Raw genomic sequence first — 13,918 nt, 5'->3', positions numbered from 1 at the left:
GGATAGTGTGCATGCATTCGTTCTCTGCGACCAAAACATGAAAACTAATTATTGCCCTCTCATCTTGGTATGATAATACACATTTTGCATGGAATTGAGTGAAAACATATGAAATAAAGTTGTGGAAAATAAAAATATTATCTCATGAATAAGTATAAAAACATTTAAGATGCTGGGAGGATTGCTGATTGTTTTTCGAACTACTACAACCAGAGAAAGTGTTTACTTTCATCGCACCTCTTGATCTTTTAAAATTAAACATAGATCCTTATATATTCTGTATTGGAAAATTTTGAAGGAGATAGCACATAAAATGAACTTCACATTTGCAACGATGTTACCCACCAATACCGCCTTCATATTTATGTCAACTGTATATCATAGTATTCGAGAATAATGAGAGATGGGACGACCAAAAAAGGAAACATCATACAAACCATCTAATCACAACTTGACCAAACAATAGTAATCCCTTTCCCCTAGATCACTTAAAATATATTACATTAAAAATATTATTATAAATTATATATCAGTGGAGAGTTAGCATTACAAAATAGAATTTAATTACCAAATTATGTAATTATATTAGATATGCATGTGTTACATACCTACTGTCCATTGTTTTAAACCAAAACCATTTTTTTGAAGTGGTAAATGAAGCAAATCACGTAACACAAAACAAAAATAATTATCAAATTGTATTGCTTTACATGCAAGCCCGTGCGAATGCACAGGTTGACGACTAGTATGTTATAATTCGGCGCTTCAGATCAAAATCACGATAAATGTGCCTCTAGGCCACATGCATGAGGAGGTGGTTTTGCAATGGAGAAGATCAAAAGAGGGAGAGGCGAGACGGTGGTTTTAGAATGGAGATGATGGAGAGGAGAGGAGGTGATTTTGCAAAGGAGAAGATCAGAAGAGGGAGAGGCGAGACAGTGGTTTTGGAATGGAGATGATGGAGACGAGAGGAGGTGGTTTTGCAATGGAGAAGAGGGAGAGGAGCGTGTGGCAGCGATTTAGGATTGGACGAGAGGGCCGGTGCGCTGTGACTGGATCAAAATCAAAATCAATTTACCCTTCAATTAAGAAAGCCACCCCACATTAACTAGTCTCCCGTTTATTTTGGGTCATAATTGACCATGATTTTCGCACATAAAATATATGTTACACATTGCAAAAATAATATAATTTGAAAGTACATTCAGATACGAACCAAACGATACAATTTTTGGTGACATGCATTCACATTTTGCTTGTCAAATACAGTACGTGGTCAAACTTTGACCCAAAATACGCAAAACAACAAAAAAAATACTTCCAAGACCAGCGCCGCTCTTCCGCTCTTCTTCTCTTAAACCACCGCTGCTCCTCTCCTGGTCCAATCTAAATGCCACGCCGCTCCACTCCTCTTCCATTTCAAAACCACCGCCCCTCCTCTCCTGTTCCAGTCCAAAACCAGCGTCGCTCCTCTCTGGTTCTAATCCAAAACCAGCGATGCTCCTCTCCTCTTCCATTCAAAAACCACCGCCGGTGAGTGAAGGTGTTGTGGAGAAGTAGATCTATGGAGGAGTACAACCGATACATGAGGATCGCAGACGGCGACCCTATGAAGCTAGCTAGGATGTTGGAGATACAGTCTTGGTTTGACAACAAGGACCAACTAGCGGCGACAACATCATCCATGGCCAAATATCTGCAACAGAGCGAAAAGGTGGCGATTCTCCCAGAGGGAGTCACGCCGGAGTACATAGAGCTGCTCCTCTGGCCCATGGAGCAAATAGATTCACCGAATCCGATCATGAGGGAGCAGTGGTGGGAGTATCGATCCCAGATGGAGCATCCACCAGACATTGAAGGATCGAGCATCTACAGGGTGCCGTTTGTGAGGGTGTCCTGCCAGAGCAAGCCGGTGGAGTCTTCGTCGACCAAACCCAACTGCAAGAGGAGAAAAGCAGTTGGCCCGACGATGCTTCCCCGCCATCGTCTCTCTCGCTGTTCACACCGTCTCACGGGGCGGCTGTCTACCGCCGATGAATAGGAGGGGGCTTCCCCCCCAGCCCAATAGTCAGGCAGGTTGTGAATTGTCAGGAGGATCTTAGGGTTGTCAGTATTTGCAAGTTGTGAATTGTGTTTTGTGTTGTGTATTTTGAGAGTACTTTCAGATATGAATGTCTTTTGAATTTCAGATTTGCAGTATTGAGCATATGAAGTATTTTATGAATTCTAGAGATCTATTTTTAGTACTTAAAAAATGTAGTTTCATATGAGTATAAAAGTGCAGACAATGTGATTCTCAGAGAAGAAACTGCAAGTTTTAGTTTCAGATAAGAAACTGCAAGTTCAGTTTCAGATAAGAAACTGCAACTTTCAGAGGCAGAGCATTTATATTAACTCGGCCTTTTCGAACAGGGTTAACATCATGTTGGAAGTTTTATTCATGGTCACAAATGGAACTACCAGCCAGTTAACATCATGCCGATCAACATTCATGCATAGCACATCTTCATATTTTGCACAGTCAAAATTCTCACGCAATGTCGAGTGTGCGAAACACAGAGAAAACGAGGGACGAAGTTTTGGCAAGTGTTGGACATGGTTTTGGGCTGCCCCATCTAGGCTTTCATTTTTAACATGCGCAGCCCACGACCTCGGATGGGAGGTCCATAGGCCTGTTTGTATTTTTCTTAGGGCCGTCATGTATCGACCGGCCTATGGACCTCCCATCCGAGGTTTTATTTTTGGCAGCCCAATTTATGTATTTTTTTGAAGAAAACGCAGAGGTCTGTTCTATTTTTCTATATAAGAATAGGAACGCCAGGTCCAACTTATGTTTCCATTCTAACTATACTATATATATTTAAATTATTTTATATATTATTATATATTATTTTTATTGTCATCATATATTTAACAGATACTTACATATGTAAGAAAACAATACCCCACATCTTATTAACTTATAAAAATAATTTCTTAACAAATAAAATCCTGAATTGTTTTGGCACGAAAATCCTAGTGATTGTGTACAAAAGCTTGGTAAGTTTTAAGGACGAATGTAATAATATCACTTATTATTTAAATATATTTATAACAAAATGCTCAACCCCTTTCTATTTCTTGATAAAATTGCTGGCCCAACCCAACATTATAACTAGAATCAGCCTAGCAAAATCGTGTATTTCGAGAAACTGCAAATGGCCTGTAATTTTTTTGGAAATAAAATAAATGGGCCGCATGGACGCTACATTATTTGTTCACACAGCCCAGCTAATGGCTGTAATTCAAAAAAAAGATCAAATTGATTGTAAATTCTACCATGCAAAAAAAGACTGTAAATTCTGAAAAAATGGGTTGAATATGTGCCACATTTTTGGTGGCTGAAATGTGGGCCAATAGGTCGAAGCCAATGCAAGTCGTTGTCAATTTAGTCAACAAATGATTCTGACATGTTAGCCATTGGATTTACATCCAACGACCGGCATCCATCTTCAATCTCTCGTCTTCTTCTTCCAGCGCCGTCGGGACCACCTCCCGCCTCCTGCTGCTAGCAGCTTTGCTTAGCACGCTTCGCTATGAAGCGCTACTCCACCGTTGGCCAGGCCATCCCTCCACCCCTCCACACCTCCTGTTCTTCTTCACCGACTGTCGAACCACACCACACTAGAACTAGTTAACCCTTGTACACCTCTCCGTCTGTGACTCTACTCCCGCGTCTTCCCATCTCCGGCTCGTTGCTGTCCGGGGCCTCGCCGTCGTCCACCACCTTGGATGCGCTCGGCGCGGCATGGTCAGCGTGGTCAACGAACGACACCATCGGAAGTAGACTATGCATGGAGAGGCTTACAGCTGGGTCGATGGCCGCACACAAGGAAATGCCTCCTTATTACGCGCAAAATAATGATTCCTCCACCTGACATCTAGGACCCACCGGAAGGGCCTTTGTATTTCGCAAAAATAACGTGCCCCCCGCTGACATGTCGGGCCCACCAACTATCTTCGCACACAAGGAAGTGCCTCCTTATTATGCACAAAAAAATGAATATTCCCCCTGCCAGCTGGAACCCAGCATAGTGGGAGGCTGACTTGTGGGCCTACCAAGTTGACGGGAACGGAGGGCTTTGTCAACTTAGTCAATATGAACGATTCTAACTCCTGTTACCGTACGATGTTCATCCAACGGCCGTAGTGCTTCTTCAACCTCTGGTCTTCTTGCTCCAGCCGCCCAAACCAGCGCCGGTCGTTCCGCGTGCTCCTGCCTCCCGTGGCCGGCTGTGATGCCGCGGATGCCTCACCGCCCCCTACTACTCCCACCGCTGGACAAGCCATCCCTCTACTCACCCACACCCCCTGTTATTCTGCGGCGACAGCAGCCTAACACCGTAGCCGAACCAGTGAACCCTCGTACTTCTCTTCGCATGGGCATCCACTACTGCGTCTTCCCCGGCTCCGAGTCGTCCCGTTCCTAGTCCTCGCCGTCGTCCACCGCCGTGGTGCTCTCAGCGTGGCATGGTCAACATGGTCAAGGAACGACTTCCATCGGACATGGACTGTACGTGGAGAGGCTGACAGCTGGGTCCACGGCCGCAGCAAGGAAGTGCCTCCTTATTACGCGCAAAATAATGATTCCTCCACCTCACAGTGGGGACCCACCAGACGGGCCACCATATTTCGCGAAAAAAACATTTCCCCCTGACTGCTGGGACCCACCAGCTACATCTTCGCACGCAAGGAAGTGCGTCCGGGCAAAAAAAATGATTCACGCCCCTGACTGCTGGGACCCACCAGCTACATCTTCGCAGGCAAGGAAGTGCGTCCGGGCAAAAAAATGTTTCGCCCCCCTAACTTCTGGGACCCACTAGGTACATCTTCGCACGCAAGGAAGTGCTTGACAGTCGGGACCCACCTGGTCGAAGCATATGTAGCGTTGTCATTCTGGTCGCGCACGTGTACGTACATATATACTGGTGGATGTAGAGGCGCGCACGTGTCATAGTAGAGGCACGTACCTGTCATAGTAGAGGCGCGCACATAGCGTGTACACGTACGTACAGCGGTCAGGGTGCAAGAAAGAAAATACGGCCACGTATGTCTACATACGGGTGGGGTCTCGAATGCCTACTCACGCATACGTACGGCCAGGGCTCGTGTACACGGCTGGGTCGGAATGGAGAAACAGCATCGTCGTCGTGTTCATGGGGAGGCAACGGAACGCGTCATGTTCATGGGGAGGCAACGGAATGCGTCGTGTTCATCGGGAGGCAACAAAACGCGTGGGAGCCAACCGGCTGGGTCGGAACGGAATGTGTGGTCGTGTTCATCGGGAGGGCTTGGACGGAACAGACGATGGAAACGATGCCTGGCGTACAGCACAACGGAGGAAATGGCCTTGTGTTCGACTGGCCACGTTCGAAATTGGATCCTGTTGATCGGGAGTGGTGTGCACTAAAATAAATATGTCAACTTGTGACCTTGACTATTGGTCACTGAAAGGTCATTGTTTTTCATTTGCGACCTTTTTTGTGACCAAAAACAAAAGGTCAAAAGCTGGCGTCGTAAACTGAAATTAACGACCTTCTTTGTGAGAAGGTTGTAGACGTTTACGACCAAAATATGCCTATTGTTTTGTTTTGGTCACTAGCAGCCTCCCCAGGCCACGTAGGCATCCGACGTGGCAATCTGATGTGGCACAAGAATCAGCCCGGTCCAATTCGATTTTCTACATGGGCCTAGCCCAACAATTCATCCTTTTTATTGTTTTTTTCATGTGAATTTTTGGTCGGCTACATGGGCCACGGCCTACAATTCGGCCTTTTAATTTTCTAGGCCATGGCCCTTTTGCAAACCATTTCATTAGGCCTTTTTGTAAGGTTTTACAGAAATGCACAATGTTCCAGTCCACTATTATTTGGGCTGTAGCATTTTGAGCCCATATATTATTTGGTCCAGTAGAACATTTGGTCTTTTTATTATTCACTGATTTCTAGTTTACACATTTGAACAGCAAACACTCAATAATTCTCTCAATTAAATGATTAAATTCCGAAATCATTCATCCAAATACACACAACATCACATACAAGTCTGCACGTCCAACCTCAACTATAATAAGCAAAAACAGATAACATCAACTAAAGTTGTGGTGCGCTTCCATCACAGCAGCAGCAACCTAAGCGACATTAGATCACCAAAAAGAAACAATGCCATCAACATGAGGCGGTAATCCAACTTAACACTTTGTGAGGAGCAGCGCCACCAGGAGGATGCTGATCGCCCACGAGGGCGCTCCAGCCCAGGGGCGACATGTGGGAGCTAGAGATGTCAATGGAGTATCTGGCCAGCCTCTAGTACCTGGCCACAGGTCACATCAGAAATATTCAGAAATTAGTTGAACATAATTGACTACAAAAGAAATCAGAATTGAACAGAATTGTCATGCTTGTCTACTTTCAGGAAGTTAATACATATTTCCATGCTTGTCTACCAAATAAATTGTATCAACTTAACACTTAGTCATGCATAAGTGTTTCACATCAAAAACATACAGAAGTGCAGACTCAAAATTGTATCAGCTTAACACTTAGTCATGCATAAGTGTTTCACATCAAAAACGTACAAAATTTGGAGTAGGAAACTGAATCTCTAAATACTCCAGCTGCAAATACTGCTAACACTAATAGGCCAGTAGCAAATACTGTATTTTTGGAGTTTTAACAATTGTTCAGTAATTTATGGAGTACAGCAGCAACATCACATTAAGAAAGTGAGCTAAATCATCACATTTTCAACTCATTACCGAATCTTCTCAGTGAATCAACTAGTACTACAACCAAATTCAGTGAATTAAGCTACTCCATTTTGAAGTACTGCTTGAGTGCTGCTCGAGTGCTCAAACATGCAGAGAAACAAGTACTACAGGTTTCTCGGATGCGTAGAATCGACCTAGCATGTCACAAGAGACATATTAGTACATTTTGTTGGTGAGGCAAGGAAACAAATAGCACTATGTACCGCATCTAGAGAATTATGCCCAGCTCACTTCATTTGGAGTTAATAAACTCGATAAAATGTCACTGGCAGTAAGACACCACTACTACAAGTACTACTGTAGTAGTAGAGGAAGAAGAATATAGTACAGTATTACTATAGATGTATGCTAACTAGTAAGTAATAAGATACACACAAGTAACTAGGTGTAGTAGTAGAAGGGACCTAGATAGTACCCAAGACACATATTGCTAGTAAATTGTTGTTATGGGTGAGACAAGAGAGCAGGTGGTACTCTGTGGTGCTGCTAGGAAGGGTATTATGGCCACTCGGAATAAATTAACAGTGAGTAGTCCACGGAGTGTCAATAGCAGAAAGATAGCACTACTCTTCTAGTACTCCAGCCAGAAGAATAAAGTACTCCCTCCGTTCCAAATTACTCGTCGTGGTTTTAGTTCAAATTTGGAACGAATTGAGTATATAATACACTAAAACCACGACGAGTAATTCGGAACGAAGGGAGTATATAATACACAGGCAAGGCAGACTTGGTGCTAATAGAATATAGGAGCAGTAATTAACAAAGAGAGCAGAGCAGAGCAGAGCAAAAGGATCTGCTCTGCTTTGGTGCCTTGGTAACAGTATTAACAGAGGATGAATGTGCAAAGCGGAAGAGAATAGTGGTCGCTTACATAGGTAGGCGACTCATGGGTCGCTGGCCTCAGCCTCGTTGGCGACACGGAGGATGAGGGCGATCTCGACGAGCAAGGAGGGGACCACCTCACTACTGAAGATAGCTCAGTAATATCAGTGTTAACACTTTAATAGAAATATTATCATCTCAGATGTATTTATTCTAAAGGTGCGGCAGGTCCTAACCCTATCATAGGCATACGCGCAAACAGGTGCATGACAGTGTTAAGTTTTATACAAGGATGTGGCTTATTGAAACTGAAAGTCCAAGTAAAAGTCGTCAAGAGAAAAAATAATGAAATGTTTAGTCCCAGGTTTGTGAACTACATAGCAATTCTTTTAAACTTGTAATATGGAGGCTAAGTTAGTATGCAGACTGTCTAAAAGCTACAACATGGCCCATCCAAGCACAGCCCAACCCGTCAGCTACAAAGAGCATGAAACAAAAACAAAATACCGTACTTAGTTGGAGCTTTATTTTTTTTGTTCTTACATGGGCCGCTAATAAATAAAGAGTCAGAAAAGTGTGTGAATGGAATCGAGACTCTGTTTCAGGTAGCAAAGTGGCAAGCAATCTATTTGTGCAGCAGCAATACTAGGCTTCACTCTGCTCATCGTCATATACCAGATAATAAATAGTGGACATGGAAATGGCGCTGGCGCTGGCACTAGGTAGGCAAGCAGCAGTTCAATGGTGTTGCCAGTTTAATGGTAGATATTAGGACATGCTATAATAATAATAGTACAAATAAGCTGGAACCAGGGTTAATTCCAGTTCAGCGTCGACCATGTCAGTAGCCACAACAAACAGAGACCATGCAAGCTTGACCTCGGTATGTCTCCTCTGAATATGCGAACCTTTACATAGCAAGGTCACAAAAGAAACAAAGTTAATTGAACATTCTGAACATCCAGTAAAAAGAAATAATTCAAGACAAGTAAATTTGTTGTCAAGCAGAATTCTCCTACACGCTATGCATCCGCAAGGAAAGTTCAATATCCTTCCCTTGGTAGTACTCAAATCAGCCCAAGGCCAAGATAATTTTTAACAAAACTATAGAAGCTACTCCATGCTTTAACAAAAATACAGAAACTACATAAGTTGCACATTCAGGTTGTGATACTCCCATCTTCACTATATGCATGTTGTGATACTCCCATCTGCACATTCATGTTTCAGCAAAGGAATCATAAGCTGCACACTTTCAGTAGTGTAGAATTTACATAGTATTCAGTGGCATGCAAATTCACCTTTAGTGCTCAAACAATTTAGTTCTCTAGATAACGTGTTCTACCAATTATGTAATCTTACAAAATGGATGGTCATCCAGCTTTACTCATACATGGGATCATCTTTGTATCTGATTTGTATAATGAGTCTTTGCATAGGGATAAGTTAGGGAAGCTAGTGTAAGCATTAGACTCTAGCAGTATTGAAACAGTTCCAGGAAATAAAAAACTGCTGCCGGTTTTCAGAATAGATGCTCACATGAATCATTGGTTAATCTTGAATAAACCTTCAGCTCAGAGAGGTCCAAAAACATTGTGCACCACCATGGCACCATCGACAGCAACAACTTGTAGCTATGATTTCAGAATAGATGCTCTAGGTCCTTATAGCATAGATCCTGTCAATAAATTTCACAAGGGAGCGTAATATTAAATTTGACAAACAGTTTAAAAAGTTTATTAAAATGTTGCATCACATGGATAAATAGCATACAGATAATGTTGCATCACTATTGAGGACAGATGGCAAGATCTTTTGCACAAAATTTAATAGTGAAATACAAGTGCAAGATCTTTTCTCGTCTATTACTACTACACAAGCCGGACAGGATCAGCTGGCTGCCTAGCTCTATTGATTTCAAGAGGCCGCAGGAGCAGCATGTGCAAGGTGTTTGGTCAAGGCACAAGGTAGAATCCCATAGGCCAAAACTAATACGCCCGCTAGAATCCCGAGCAGGCACAAGGTAGAACAAACAAAGTTGGGGTTTGGTCCAAGGCACCAGAACCTAGCTTGCCCCATGAGCGCGACCCAACAGTGGTTAATCGGCTAGCTGGAAGGGGTGCAGACAGAGGAGGGAGAGCCGACCGGCAGCAGCCGCCAAGAGACGAAGCATGAGAGGGGATCTGATCGGAACCTCGGCCGGCCGGCTAGGGCTGGACGAAGGGGTTGGGGGAATCCGTACCGAGCAGAGGAGGCTTCCGTTGCGGTCGTAGTCGTGGACGAGATCAGAGATGCGGACAAGATCAGAGAAGTTGTGCCTGACGAGGGGATGAAGATGAGCTTGACGAAGAAGCCGACGAATCTCATGACGATGAACCCAATCGCCGTCTGCGCCGCCAACCTTGGTGAACTCTGCGTGCCAAATCAGCGTCAGATCTGGCGAAAGAGGAAAATAAACTAGATCTAGAATGAGGAGAGCGGGCGAGAGCGTCCTTACCCTTGCGGTCGGGCTTTGTAGCAGCGCTTGATGAAGCAGACGCTGTCCTTGGTGAACTCGGGAAAGGAGGCACTCCGCCACGGAGAAGGGGGATCAGATATGTTGCGGCGCAGTTTGAGGTATGGGTGTAGGGTTAGGGAAGGGAGGTGGCTTGGGGTGGCGATGCGGTGGGGAAGGGAGGGGGTCGGGGTGGTGATGCGGCGAGGAAGGGCGTGGGGAGGCCATGGATGTGGGGAGGTCACCGCCGGCAGGTGGGATCGGGGGAGAGGATTGGATTGAATCATGGGAGCCGGCCCCCAAAGGGACAGCCCGCAGGAACAGCGCGCGGCGACAACCCAGCCACTGCACGGCGGTGAGGTTGGTTGAGGACGAGGGAGACGAGGGGAGAGTGAGGGCGGCGGCGAGGTTCAGAGGGTTGGGTGGCAGCGACGAGGGGTGCGAGGGGGATCTGCATGGTGGGAGAGGAGAGAGGATCTGAGCGGGGAGGGAGAGAAAGAAAGAAAGAATGGAGGCGGGGGGTGGGTGGAAAATGTCCATGAGGACAAACCTAGGGTTTCGACTCGGGTGGGTTTGGGCCGTTTGATCCGGAAGCATCCGACGGTGGTTGATGCGTGATCCGCGTGATATGCTCATGGTCCAATCAGAACGCAACAAACCATTTGATGACCTGATGACCATATAAATTGGTCGTGATCGATTCAAGATAAAATATTTCATTCCATTTTTCAGTGTTCAAAATGAGTTTTTTTGTGAAAGTCCTATCAAATATTTGTTCAAATGATATCATATTTTTCACAAGTTTACATCGTGGATTTGCAAACAATATTGACAAAGGGAGTTTTTATTTCCTTTGCATGAAAAATCAATTTTCCATTTATCGAGTGCCCAAAATGAGTTTTTTTGTGAAGGACCTATAATACATTTGTTGCCAAATTGTACCAAATCAATTTTCTAAAATACTAGGACATATTTAATGCACAATTGACCAAATGGTTAGGTCTCAAAAGTTTTTATCCACCTCTAGTGAAAAAGACAAATTTCTGCCGATTCAGTTGGAAACGGGTCAAATTTGAACTGCAGCTTCCTTATAGTTTGCTCTTTATTTTTTACAAAAATAATTTCTAGGTACATAAGTATCTATTTAATCAGAGAAACACCAAAAAAATTCCAAGATTCAACCACTAGCTAGGAACGGTCATTCCCGCCATTTTGACCGCATTTTGAATCGGGCATGAAAAATTCAAAAAAAAACAAAAAATTGGAATACTTTGCATTGTGTCATTATATATGACCAAGTTATCAAGAAAAATTATAAACTTGTAATACAGCAATTATTTTAAAAAAGTGTTCTCAGAAACGAGCTATCATGCATGAAGATCCATGACTTTCAAGTCAAATGATCAATCTTATGGCCACATTCATGACTTGGTTTGTTCAAATGATCTCATATTGTGCACAAGGGTGCATCTTGGAATGGCAGACAATGTTGCCTAAGGGAGTTTTCATTTTCTTTGGACGAAAAAATCATTTTCCATTTTTCGAGTGCCCAAAATGAGTTTTTTTGTGAAGGACCTATAATATATTTGTTTCAAAATTGTACCAAATCAATTTTCTAAAATACTAGGACATATTTAATGCACAATTGACCAAATGGTTAGGTGTCAAAAGTTTTTGTCCACCTCTGGTGAAAAAGACAAATTTCTGCCGATTCAGTTGGAAACGGGTCAAATTTGAACTGCAGCTACCTTATAGTTTGCTATTTATTTTTTACAAAAATCATTTCTAGGTACATAAGTATCTATTTAATCAGAGAAACACCAAAAAATTACAAGATTCAACCACTAGCTAGGAACGGTCATTCCTACCGTTTTGGCCGCATTTTGAAACGGGCATGAAAAAATAAAAAAAATAAAAAAATTAGAAACCTTCGCATTGTGTCATTATATGTGACCAAGTTATCAAGAAAAATTATAAACTTGTAATATGGAAATTATTTTTAAAAAGTGTTCTCAGAAACGAGCTATCATGCATGAAGCTTCATTCATGGCTTTCAAGTCAAATGATCAATCTTATGGCTACATTCATGACTTAGTTTGTTCAAAATGTTGCCTAAGAGAGTTTTCATTTTCTTTGGACGAAAAAATCATTTTCCATTTTTTGAGTGCCCAAAATGAGGGTTTTTTTGTGAAGGACCTACCATATATTTGTTGCAAAATTGTACCGAATATATTTTCCAAAATACTAGGACATATTTAATGCACAATTGACCAAATGGTTGGGTGTAAAAAGTTTTGATCCACCTCTCATGAAAAAGACAAATTCCCGCCGATTCAGGTGGAAGCGGGTCAAATTTGAACTGTAGCTACCTTGTAGTTTGCGCTTTATTTTTTCCAAAAATCATTTCTAGGTACATAAGTATCTATTTAATCATAGAAACACCAAAAAAATTCCAAGATTCAACCACTAGCTAGGAACGGTCAAGCCCGCCGTTTTGACCGCATTTTGAAACGGGCATAAAAAATTAAAAAAAATAAAAAATTGGAAAACCTTCGCATTGTGTCATTATATGTGACCATGTTTCCAGGAAAAATAATAAACTTGTAATATGACAATTATTTTAAAAAAGTGTTATCATAAATGAGCTATCATGCGTGAAGGTTCATGGCTTTCAAGCCAAATGATCAATCTTATGGCCACATTCTTGGCATAGTTTGTTCAAATGATCTCATATTGTGCACAAGGGTGCATCTTGGAATTACAAATAATGTTTCTTAAGGGAGTTTTCATTTTCTTTGCACAGAAAATACAGTTTCCATTTTCCGAGTGCCCGAAATGAGTTTTTTTGTGAAGGACCTACCATATATTTGTTACAAAATTGGACCAAATAAATTTTCTAAAATACTAGGCCATATTTAATGCACAATTGACAAAATCGTTGGGTGTCAAACGTTTTGATCCACCTCTGGTGAAAAAGACAAATTCCCTCCGATTCAGAAGGAAGCGGGTCAAATTTGAACTGCAACTGCCTTATAGTTTACTATTTATTTTTTCCAACAATCATTTATAGTTACATAAGTACCTATTTAATCATAAATACATGGTTTGGTGGAGATACATCGAGGTTTGAGCGGTGGTCGAGGCCCCCAACTCTAGAGCAAGTAAACTCGCATACCCGCCGTGTGATCACCGCGTGACCGTGGCGTTGCCATGTGTTCTGGGCAGCCTATACATAAGTACCTATTTAATCATAAATACATGGTTTGGTGGAGATACATCGAGGTTTGAGCGGTGGTCGAGGCCCCCAACTCTAGAGCGCGTAAACTCGCATGCCCGCCGCGTGGTCACCGCGTGACCGTGGCGTTGCCATGTGTTCTGGGCAGCCTAGGCATGTCTAGTGGGTTGGGCACTCCCCAGGTAGGTGCTAGGAATAAAATTACAACATAAGATTCTCACGAGGAGACCGATCGATGCTCAAACTTGAATTAGCAGCCAAGTGTTTGATTAGCGGTACGGGAAATGTACATGGCTAATGGGCGTGAGTTTTGGCTCAGGATGATCAGTTACTAAGAAGACCGTCTTCACAAATTTTCAGCTCAAAAGGAGGAGCCTATGTGGTACTTGTTTTGCAAACTACCACACTGGACATAAATACGTATGTTGATGCTTGGCTCAAAATAATGAATGGATTGAGCTGGCATTTGGTGGAGGATGGTTATTTGGGCATAGGAAATCACTGTAGAAAATGGATACTATTTGGACATGCCAAAGTGGTACTTCCTCCACAAACTGTT

The 13,918-nt window shown here is 42.8% G+C and overlaps 1 long non-coding RNA gene across 4 annotated transcripts; it reads right to left on the bottom strand.

Annotated features, from left to right (window-relative positions):
• Positions 1 to 5,995: 5,995 nt before the first annotated feature.
• On the bottom strand, positions 5,996 to 10,640 carry LOC125520300. Of its 4 annotated transcripts, none has more exons than XR_007288611.1 (5): positions 10,128 to 10,640; positions 9,873 to 10,042; positions 7,680 to 9,308; positions 6,797 to 6,942; positions 5,996 to 6,351 (listed from the first exon to the last, which is right to left on the bottom strand). It is a non-coding gene; the product is annotated as an uncharacterized LOC125520300 (long non-coding RNA). The 4 variants fall into 4 exon arrangements; XR_007288610.1 differs by lacking the exon at positions 6,797 to 6,942 and having other exon boundaries at positions 7,680 to 8,538; positions 9,170 to 9,308; XR_007288609.1 differs by having other exon boundaries at positions 5,996 to 6,942.
• Positions 10,641 to 13,918: the final 3,278 nt, after the last annotated feature.

This window comes from Triticum urartu, chromosome 7 (assembly GCF_003073215.2).
Source record: "Triticum urartu cultivar G1812 chromosome 7, Tu2.1, whole genome shotgun sequence".
Taxonomy (NCBI): Eukaryota; Viridiplantae; Streptophyta; class Magnoliopsida; order Poales; family Poaceae; genus Triticum; species Triticum urartu.
The sequence above is the reverse complement of the archived record's forward strand: the minus strand, read 5'-3'. Positions and strand labels throughout refer to the sequence as shown.